Source organism: Entelurus aequoreus, linkage group LG11, assembly GCF_033978785.1.
Source record: "Entelurus aequoreus isolate RoL-2023_Sb linkage group LG11, RoL_Eaeq_v1.1, whole genome shotgun sequence".
Classification (NCBI taxonomy): Eukaryota; Metazoa; Chordata; class Actinopteri; order Syngnathiformes; family Syngnathidae; genus Entelurus; species Entelurus aequoreus.
The window spans coordinates 70,709,049-70,720,474 of record NC_084741.1 but is presented as its reverse complement, the minus strand read 5'-3'; the positions used below and the strand labels follow the sequence as shown (position 1 = coordinate 70,720,474).

The window sequence follows — 11,426 nt, the reverse complement described above, 5'->3', positions numbered from 1 at the left end:
TCTGTTCTACATATTTACAGGCAACATACACCTTCCCCTTCGAACTGTCCTGGATGAACTGAAATTCTTGTTTCCATTCGTTTTGGAACTTGCAAGCGTATTTATACTGTGGGAAAGCGGACGTGAGAACAGGCTGTCCCCACTCAGTCTCAGGTCCGCATTGAGCTGGAGGGGGCGTGGCCTCCAGCTCCGGCTGAATACCGGGAGTTTGTCGGGAGAAAATCTCTGCCGGGAGGTTGTCGGGAGAGGCGCTGAATACCGGGATTCTCCCGCTAAAAACGGGAGGGTTGGCAAGTATGCCACATTTAGAGAAAAAAATTTGACTATTTTTAGGAACACTAATACAAAACCTCACAATAATGTCTGATTGAATGCTAAAAACGTTATGACAGACCGCCTTAAAAAAACGTAATGGAATTTTACATTTTTCTATTAACGATAAAACACTGAATATTGACAAAATATGAATGTCACACCCCCTTCCGATCGACATATTTTACAATCGAGTGAAACGCGACAAAAATGCAACAAACAGTGAAATATGAACGCGAAGGGTACAAAATAAACCCACCTACAATCTGATATATCTCATACATCACTAAGCTTTAGAACTTTGTTGTGAAAATCTCCTTCCGCGTCTGTGGAAACGCTTCCCACCCACACTGCTTGGTGCCTCGTCTGAGCTGCTGTGACTTAGATTACCATAGTAACTAATTACCGTAATTTCCGGACTATAAGCCGCACCTGACTATAAGCCGCACCAGCTAAATTTAGGGGAAAATACAGATTGCTCCATATATAAGCCGCACCCGACTATAAGCCGCAGGGTTTTGATGTGTAATTAGCGTAGTATATAGGGGTTCCTGCTACCACGGAGGGGATTGTCGGGACAGAGATGACTGTTTGGGAACGCAAAGCGTCCCATTTATTAACTATAAATCTTTCAATCATTCAATCAAACTTTCACATCTTTGACATGGCGAACAGCATTCGTGCAGAGTACAAATAATACAACGGTGCAAAGTAATACAAAGTGCTCGCCTGTACGTTATCATAATAACCAGCCTACTGGTATATGAAAAGTCAGTCTTTAATCATTGTGTCATCGTCTTCCTCCTGCGTACTAAAACCACCCAAATCCTCTTCGTCGGTGTCGGAGAAGAACAGGCCGTATATAAGCCGCACCCTTGTATAAGCCGCAGGGACCAGAACGAGGGGAAAAAGTAGCGGCTTATAGTCCGGAAATTACGGTAGATGACCATAGTAACTAATTAGATTACCATAGTAACTGGTATATCATCCAAAATCGCAGATTTCAACCATTGAAATACTTTGTATAGTTGAAGACTTACGCTAATTAGAAAACATCACTCACTGCACATCATAATGGCAGCTATACTTTCCATCTTAAAGATCTAAAAAAAAATATTTCGGAATGTCCGGAGGGCCAGATTGAAAAGCTTAACGGGCCGCATGTGGCCCCCGGGCCTTAATTTGCCCAGGGTCTGCTCTAAAACAACTTCAAAACCCTCCATCATCATTTTATATACACAGTGCAATTTGATTTTACAGATTTTCTCGATTTGCCAGAATAATTTTTTGAATTTGAATCATAATAAGTTTGAAGAAATATTTCACAAATATTCTTCGTCGAAAAAACAGAAGCTAAAATGAAGAATTAAATTAAAATGTATTTATTATTCTTTACAATAAAAAAAATAAAAAAATTACTTGAACATTGATTTAAATTGTCAGGAAAGAAGAGGAAGGAATTTAAAAGGTAAAAAGGTATATGTGTTTAAAAATCCTAAAATCATTTTTAAGGTTGTATTTTTTCTCTAAAATTGTCTTTCTGAAAGTTATAAAAAGCAAAGAAAAATGTATTAATAAATGTATTTAAACAAGTGAAGACCAAGTCTTTAAAATATTTTCTTGGATTTTCAAATTCTATTTGAGTTTTGTCTCTCTTAGAATTAAAAATGTCGAGCAAAGCGAGACCAGCTTGCTAGTAAATAAATAAAATTAAAAAAATAGAATGTAGTAACAGACACGTTCATAACAATATGTAATATGTTCAATATTTACTGTATTTTGATCATTTTAATCATTTCCGGGATTTATTTCTTCCGCACATTGATTTCTGTTTCCATAGCAGCGCACGTCTGACTTCTGGCAACAACTGTTTGTTCCTACATTTCCGGAATCAAACACGAGTGCGTTTTCTAAGCATGGGAGACTTGGTAACAGACAACGAAGATGACTAATTTTTGACAAATGAGGATTTACAACTTTATACTTATGAAGCTAAATACACTACTGCTTATAGAAACCAGTACGTGGACCCCGACTTAAACATGTTGAAAAACTTATTGGGGTGTTACCATGCAGTGGTCAATTGTACGGAATATGTACTGAACTGTGCAATCTACTAATAAAAGTCTCAATCAATCAATCAAAGGAAGAGTAAGAAGTTGGAGCAGACGGAAGCTGGGAGAGGGGGATGATAGCAATTTCGACGCTATAAATAAGGAACTTGGAGACAAGCTAATTCGACATAAATAGATTGCTTGCCCAAAATCAATAGGAAACGTCCGCGGCCAGCTGGACCAGACAAACAACTGTCCATCGAGTGAGTCACTTTACTATCGATCATGATACAAGCAACACGCTATGCGTGTCATTACAACTACAGCACATATGCTGTCTGGCTAGCTCAGCTGTGTACAAACAAAACATGAAATGTGGGCTAATACTTTACAGATACTGTAATATGATTGTTCATGTGTTTCAGTCAGCAAAAATTGGTGTCGTATCGCAGTGTTGTGCATTACAAACTCAAAACAGGTTTCGTGTTGTTGTAGAAACTAGCTCATCTCTTGCCGTAGTTAGACTGAAGCATGCAGATGTGTTACTACTAGGGATGTGCGTATCGATCCTGTGGTATCGATATATCGATACTCACACGCTACTCATTTGGCATCACTTTTCTGAAAAAAGTAGCGATATAAACCAAAAAACGGCGTGTGGGGGGTGCAAGCATCACTTTCAGATGTTTTTGATGACTTACTTAAGTTACTATGTGCTGGGACACCCGTGTACCTGGCAGAGTATAGAGCTGGCCCAGTCACGTGACTGAATATTTTTGTTTAAATGATTATCCTAAATTCAAATAATTTCCACACAGGGGAATTTACTGTTAGTTGAAAATTGCTTGAGTATTTAAAACAAGATAAGAAAGAGATACAATTTGGAGATTCTTCATCTTTGCATTACAGTTTTATTTTTTTCCAAGAAAATCTTGAATATATGATTGAATGTGATTTTGGTTTTAATCTGTAACATGATTTCTTACATTTCGAAAACATTAGCCTATTTCATATTTCATTAATTGCTAATTATATCACAAACTTTAAAAAATAACTGCAGCTTCTTGCAATTCGGATTTGACTGTTAATTGGAAAGCCCTAATATTTAATTATTATTATATATAATATATAGTTATTATTATATACAATATTTAATTTATTTTTCATATTTATGTTATTTATTTTAATTTTACTTTTATTATATATTGACCATAATAAATGTGGTATAAATGGTCTGTATTTGTCTTGTGATTTGTCTTAAATAATAACAATAGTAATAATATTTTTGACTGACAAAAAATTGCCAATAAGAAAGTATTGGTATCGGTATCGGTATCGATGAAAATGCAAGAAAAAGTATCGGTATCGTATCGAATCCTAAAAGTGTGGTATCGCCCATCCCTAGTTACTGACTGTGAACGAAAAAAGTGCATTTCCCCTTTAAGTGCGCTGATTTGATAGAAATAAATGTATGACTGCTGATTTTAAATATATTTTTAAATGGAATAGTATGATTATTTTTACGCCTCTAAGCATCTATATGCTAAATAATTAGCATGATATTTTCGCATTGAAGTGTCAAAATGGGCAACCGTTTTTTTCCTGGGTCTTTCAAGTGGACAGAGATTTTTTTTATTTTTCAAATTGCATTTTTAATACATAGTGACCTTATTGACCATGGAGAGGAGACAATATATTCATATTTATAAACACAACACAAACATCAAAGTCCAACTATCATTTTCTGTAAAAATGTATCCTTGGGGAAGATTTGATACACTATTCATGAGTGTCAGTGAGGGTATTTTGAAAAAAATATATTTTGATATGCTTTTTTTGGCTTTTGTCCAGACATGAAACACTTAATATCCCAATTGTGCATTATTATTTGGTGTTAGACATTTAACAGCAGAACATGTCCAATGATCTTAATGCCTTCTTTTTCCCTAGCCGGGGTCTTTTGAGTTTTTTCTTGCCCGATTGTGGGTTTAAATCAGGGGTCACCAACGCGGTGCCCGCGGAAACCAGGTAGCCCGTAAGGACCAGATGAGTAGCCCGCTGGCCTGTTCTAAAAATAGCTCAAATAGCAGCACTTACCAGTGAGCTGCCTTTATTTTTTAAATTGTATTTATTTACTAGCAAGCTGGTCTCGCTTTGCTCGACATTTTTAATTCTAAGAGAGACAAAACTCAAATAGAATTTGAAAATCCAAGAAAATATTTTAAAGACTTGGTCTTCACTTGTTTAAATACATTTATTAATACATTTTTCTTTGCTTCTTATAACTTTCAGAAAGACAATTTTAGAGAAAAAATACAACCTTAAAAATGATTTTAGGATTTTTAAACACATATACCTTTTTACCTTTTAAATTCCTTCCTCTTCTTTCCTGACAATTTAAATCAATGTTCAAGTAATTTTTTTATTTTTTTTATTGTAAAGAATAATAAATACATTTTAATTTAATTCTTCATTTTAGCTTCTGTTTTTTCGACGAAGAATATTTGTGAAATATTTCTTCAAACTTATTATGATTCAAATTCAAAAAAATTATTCTGGCAAATCGAGAAAATCTGTAAAATCAAATTTAAATCTTATTTCAAAGTCTTTTGAATTTCTTTTAAAATTTTTGTTCCGGAAAATCTAGAAGAAATAATGATTTGTCTTTGTTAGAAATATAGCTTGGTCCAGTTTGTTATATATTCTAACAAAGTGTAGATTGGATTTTAACCTATTTAAAACATGTCATCAAAATTCTAAACTTAATGTTAATCAGGAAAAATTACTAATGATGTTCCATAAATTATTTTTTTAATTTTTTCAAAAAGATTCGAATTACCTAGTTTTCCTCTTCTTTTTTTCGGTTGAATTTTGAATTTTAAAGAGTCGAAATTGAAGATAAACTATGTTTCAAAATTTAATTGTCATTTTTCTCGTGTTTTCTCCTCTTTTAAACCGTTCAATTAAGTGTAAATATCATTAATTATTAATAATAACATAGAGTTAAAGGTAAATTGAGCAAAATGGCTATTTCTGGCAATTTATTTAAGTGTGTATCAAACTGGTAGCCCTTCGCATTAATCACTACCCAAGAAGTAGCTCTTGCTTTCAAAAAGGTTGGTGACCCCTGGTTTAGATCAAGGGATGTCACCCTTTGAGACATTTGTGATTAAGGGCTATCAATTACGTTTTGATTGATTGATTGACGTGCACTGATTTCTCTTGAGCAATGACGGATATTGACTGAAAGTGCATAATTTTATACACGTATGGGAAATAAGAAGCGGATGTGTCACAATGCACAACCAATAAAATGCATTTTTTCCTCGCTATAAATGGCTGAATAGCACTTTTTAATAGTACTTAATGTCATTTTGTATGCATGCAGATTTGACTGATCCTAGAGTAAGGGAGGGCAGGGGGGGGGGGTATATATATTAGGGCTGTTAAAGTTAATCCAGTTAATCATATAAGAACACAGATTAATCACGCAAATTATTTTTGAGCCCACATGCTCCTTTAACTTTAATGTTTATGGTGATTTTTTACACTCAATTTTGGGGGGGGTAAAAATTGTGGCCACCGAGTTGCATTTTGTTTTTTCTAACTGTAAAATCTACAGTTATTGCTTTTACAGTGCATTACTATAAATTGAAAAAAAAATGCCACTTTTATTTTTACGGTAAAAGTCTCAGCTGCCAGTATTATACTGTAAAATCGGACTTTTGTTTTTATAGTGTAGATCAGTGTTTTTCAACCACTGTGCCGCGGCACACTTGTGTGCCGTGAGATACAGTCTGGTGTGCCGTGGGAGATGATGTCATTTTACCTATTTGGGTTCAAAACATTTTTTTTGCAAACCAGTAATTATAGTCTGCAAATGATGTGTTGTTGTTGAGTGTCGGTGCTGTCTAGAGCTCGGCAGAGTAACCGTGTAATACTCTTCCATATCAGTAGGTGGCAGCCAGTAGCTAATTGCTTTGTAGATGTCGGAAACAGCGGGAGGCAGCGTGCCGGTAAAAAGGTGTCTAATGCTTAAACCAAAAATAAAGAAAAAGGTGAGTGCCCCTAAGAAAAGGTATTGAAGCTTAGGGAAGGCTATGCAGAACAAAACTACAACTGAACTGGCTACAAAGTAAACAAAAACAGAATGCTGGACAACAGCAAAGACTTACTGTGGAGCAAAGACGGCGTCCACAAAGTATGACCGAACATGACATGACAATCAACAATGTCCCCACAAAGAAGGATAAAAACAAGTGAAATATTCTTGATTGCTAAAACAAAGTAGATGCGGGAAATATCGCTCAAAGGAAGACATGAAACTGCTACAGGAAAATACCAAAACAAGAGAAAAAGCCACCAAAATAGGAGCGTAAGACAAGAACTAAAACACTACACACAGGAAAACAGCAAAAAAGTCCAAATAAGTCAGGGGGTGATGTGACAGGTGGTGACAGTACACCTACTTTGAGACAAGAGCTATATTGATGCATGCTTGGTTATGCTTTAAAGTCATATCCAACAATTTCGACAACGACTTTTTACTGTCAACTGAGTTTCGTTTTTTTAATGATTTCTGTTGGTGGTGTGCCTCCGCATTTTTTCAACGCAAAAAATGTGCCTTGGCTCAAAAAAGGTTGGAAAAACACTGGTGTAGATAAAACTGTTTTGAGCAAATTAATGACATGCATTCAAGTAAAGCGCCTTAGTTGGCGTGATCCCAATATGCAGCCTGCAGGTAAAAAGTACTTAATTGGGGACAAAACAACAAGCATAAGGGAAGCTATGAACTTACAAAAGTTAAACAGGCTACAAAATAACATAAAAAAACGAAATGCTGGAGAACAGCAAAAACCTACAACACATGCAGCAGCAAAAGTGTCCGCAAGGTATACGATGTCCCAACAAAAAACTAGCAGCCAGGGCTCAACTTAAATAGACGCGAGTACAAATGAAAACAGGTGTGCCGGCCCCCAAAGTCAAGCTGCAGTAGAGACAAGAAAACAGGAAAGGGAAACTGGAAAATAAGAGCACGGGACAGAAACTAAACACCAAAGATGGAAAATGGCAACAAGCTCAAACTAAAACATGACCTGGTGTTTAAAAAAATATTCCTGTGTGACATTTTGACAATTAAATTATATTTGTGTCAAAATATTGGGGGCTTGTTAAAAGTTTAATTAAATTTTGCACGCAAGTAATTAATCGCAAATAATCAAAATGCAAAAGTGTGATAATTGGATTGAAAAATGTTATCAATTGACTGCATTTTTTTAAAGTACAGTATGACCCAAAAGTGGCACAGTTTAGAGTTCAAACAATATTTTCTGTAAAAGTAGGGCTTCTGAGAACATTGTTTGAATATTAGAAACTATATATCCTTACTCCCAAACTGAGTATACAAGTTCAGTTCAGTTCCAGATTATTTGGAACATGCATACGATGCAATGTAATGCATCACATATTTCCAGTTGTTTCATTACAGCACGTCCGAAAAGGAGTCGGAAGAAGCTGAGTTTATTTAATCCTAACCCTTTTCATATCATAACGATTTTACCCTATTTCCTTGTTCTCTGTAACAGAACAGTGAATAAATAAACAATAAACCGTAGTAAGTAAACAAATATTGAATACATAAATAACCTTTATTTTAAATTTTTAAAATAAAATTAAAATTAAAAAAGGGTTCATCATAGCATAAGATGTTCTGTGTACTTGTAGTTTGAACAGTCTCTTAAAGTGAATCATATTGCTGTCTTGTTTGATTTCTTTGGTAATCCATTCCATCATTTAATTCCACATACTGATATGATAAAGGTTTTAAGTGTTGTACGAGCATACACATTTTTTAGATTAGATTTTCCTCTAAGGTTATATTTCTCCTCTTTTGTTGAGAAGAATTGTTGTACATTCTTGGCTAGCAGGTTATAGTTTGCTTTGTACATCATTTGAGCTCTTTGCAAATGCACCAAATCGTTGAATTTCAATAATTGTGATTAAATAAATAAAGGGTTTGGATGTTCTCTATGTCCAACATTATGTATTATTCTAAATGTTCTTTTTTGTAACACAGTTAGTGACAGAAGCACACATTTGTAGTTGTTTCCCCATATTTCTACACAATAACTCAGATATGTAACACTAGTGAGCAGTAAAGAATATGAAGTGACTTTTGGTCTAGAACAGACCTGGGCAAATTAAGGCCCGGGGGCCACATACGGCCTGTTAAGCTTTTCAATCTGGCCCACCGGACATTCCCAATTAATTTTTTTAGACCTTTAAGATGGAAAGTGTAGCTGCCATTATGATGTGCAGTGATGTTTTAAATGACCGCAAGTCTTCAACTATACTAAGTATTTCAATGGTTGGAATCTGCACTTTTGCATGATATACTAGTTACTATGGTATTCTAATTAGTTACTAAGGTCATCTAATTAGTTACTATGGTAATCTAAGTCACAGCAGCTCAGACGTGGCACCAAGCATTGTGGGTGGGGAGTGTTTCCACAGAGGGTTTCCAGAGTGGCCAGCCTGAAATGCATGCGTGTGTCAGGGACAGACGTGGAAGGAGATTTTTACAGCAAAGTTCTAAAGCTTAGTGATATATCAGATATATTAGAGCAGACCTGGGCATTCTGGGGCCCGCGGCCCGCATCCGGCCCTTTGTGCGTCCCAGTCCGGCCCGCGTGAGGCCAATTATAAATTAGAAAATAAATTTAAAAAAGTATCTATGTCGAGTGTGCAATACAACGGTGCTGCTTTTGTTTTGAAAATCGTTATTTGTATTACTTCCGTGTGGACGTATGCGTGTGCGTGATTGTGAGTGAATGTGAACAGCTGCAATCACAAATTACAAAATAAAGTTGAAAAAACATCCATGTCGTGCGCGCAATACAACTGTGCTGCTTTTATTTTGAAAAGTATTATTTATGGGCGTGTGTCCGTGTGTAACCTGCGAGTGAAGGTGCACATGCAGCGACAAGTGATGCACGGTTTACACCCGAGACGCTAAAAAGAGAAAAGTTGATGACGAACGGCGTGTTTTCAACAAGACATGGACTGCCAAGCAACGTTCCCTCTAAGGTGCGCGCCTGCGCAATTGCGCACTGCTCAAGCGTCCTCTGCGCACAGCAAATATATGCCGCGCACCAAATTAAATCCCATCTGAATTCTAAACAAAATAAACACATTTATTCTATGTAATTTTGCAATGCAACTTTGAGTGACAGTGACAACAAGCGGCCCTAACGGTGTTCGTCAACACCGTTCAATTGAACACCGTTCAATTATTGTAACGTCTATTGAGATGCTTCGAGGACAGGAATTATATCCATCACTTTATTGAGCAAAACTGTTTATATTTGGCCATAACCACACCAAAAACATGCGTAAAACAATTCTATCTGGAAAAACTAGTCATTTTCTGCCGTACAAACCAGGCCAAAACCAACTTGTCATCTGTCACCAACACGCATAGCACTAAACCACTGGTGCGTTTATGGCCACACAAAAAGTCGGACAACTCAAACACCACACAAAGTTACACTATGACTCCTCAGTCATAAGTGTGCTTATTTTACTGTCATTTATTATTAATGTTAATTTATTTATATTAGTCATGGAATGCTGTTAGTATTACTATTATTATTTATTATTATTATTATTATTATTATTATTTATCTTACGGTATATATCAAAAATAATATTGAGCAAAATTGAATTGAAATATTGTCGATGTGGCCCTCCAGCAGTGCTCGGGTTGCTCATGCGGCCCCCGGTAAAAATAAATTGCCCACCCATGTATTAGATCGTAGGTGGGTTTTTTTTACCCTTCACCTTCTTATTTCACTGTTTGTTGCATTTTTGATGGAGAGGGGGTGTGGCGTTCACATGTTGTCAATATTCAGTGTTTTATCCTTCATAGTTATTAATATTGTAAATCTCAAATTCAATATTTTCATGTACATTCTGGGTGTCTCATTCAGTAGAAAATGTAAAATTCCATTCCGTTTTTTAACGTTTTTCGCATTCAATGAGACATTATTGTGAGGTTTTGTATTAGTGTTCCTAAAAATAAATATACCGGCCCCCAGACACATTTTTTTCTCGAAATTTGGCTCCCCGAGTCAAAATAAATGCCCAGGCCTGGTCTAGAACATGTTTTGCTTTATTCATTTTTGGCGTGTTTCTTGCTGCTTTATGTTGTATATTTTTTACATGAGATTTCCAGTTCATTTTATCATCTATCATTACACCCAAAAATTGGTTTTCTTTCACTTTTTCAATATATACTCCGTCTATCGTATTTTTCGGACTATAAGTCGCAGTTTTTTTCATAGTTTGGCGGGGGGTGCGACTTATACTCAGGAATGTGTATTTATTAACACATTAGCGTAAAATATAAAATAATATTATTTAGCTCATTCACGTAAGAGACTAGACGTATAAGATTTCATGGGATTTAGCGATTAGGAGTGACAGATTGTTTGGTAAACGTATAGCATGTTCTATATGTTATAGTTATTTGAATGACTCTTACCATAATATGTTACGTTAACAGACCAGGGGCCGTACTTATCAAGCTTCTTAGAGTGCCATTTTACACTTAAGTCCTGAGAATTTGCGAAATTTAGTCCTACTCTCAAACTTAAGAATAAAAGCTTTTTATCAACGTTCTTAAGTCTAAGAATCACTCCTACTCTCCACGATATTTAAGAGACCTTCAGAGGTGTCTTAAGTGGTTAGGAGTTGCCAGCAGGGGATGGCACTGAGGCGAGGGAGACGTGCGCGAACGTTCAGGGAACGGAACAATGTTTTTTTTTTTTGATGACGAGCAGCTGATCAAACGGTATCGTTTAGACAGAGCGGAAATTATTTTTGTCACAGATTTAATACTTTTCGATTCCTTGTTGATTTCTGCATGCGTCTGCAGTGGGCTAGTATATATAGAGCCACCCACACCAGTTTCAAATTAGTTGCCTAATTAATGAATTGGAAAGAAAATGTTATGAGAGTAGCGTAAGTAAGACGCTTGATAACTAACTTTTAAGTGCAGCT

General features: G+C 35.8%; 1 protein-coding gene across 4 annotated transcripts in view; it reads right to left on the bottom strand.

Annotated features, from left to right (window-relative positions):
- LOC133660433 (hormone-sensitive lipase-like) overlaps positions 1 to 11,426 on the bottom strand; it is a 242,021-nt gene that overhangs the window by 35,673 nt on the left and 194,922 nt on the right. The window lies entirely within an intron of this gene.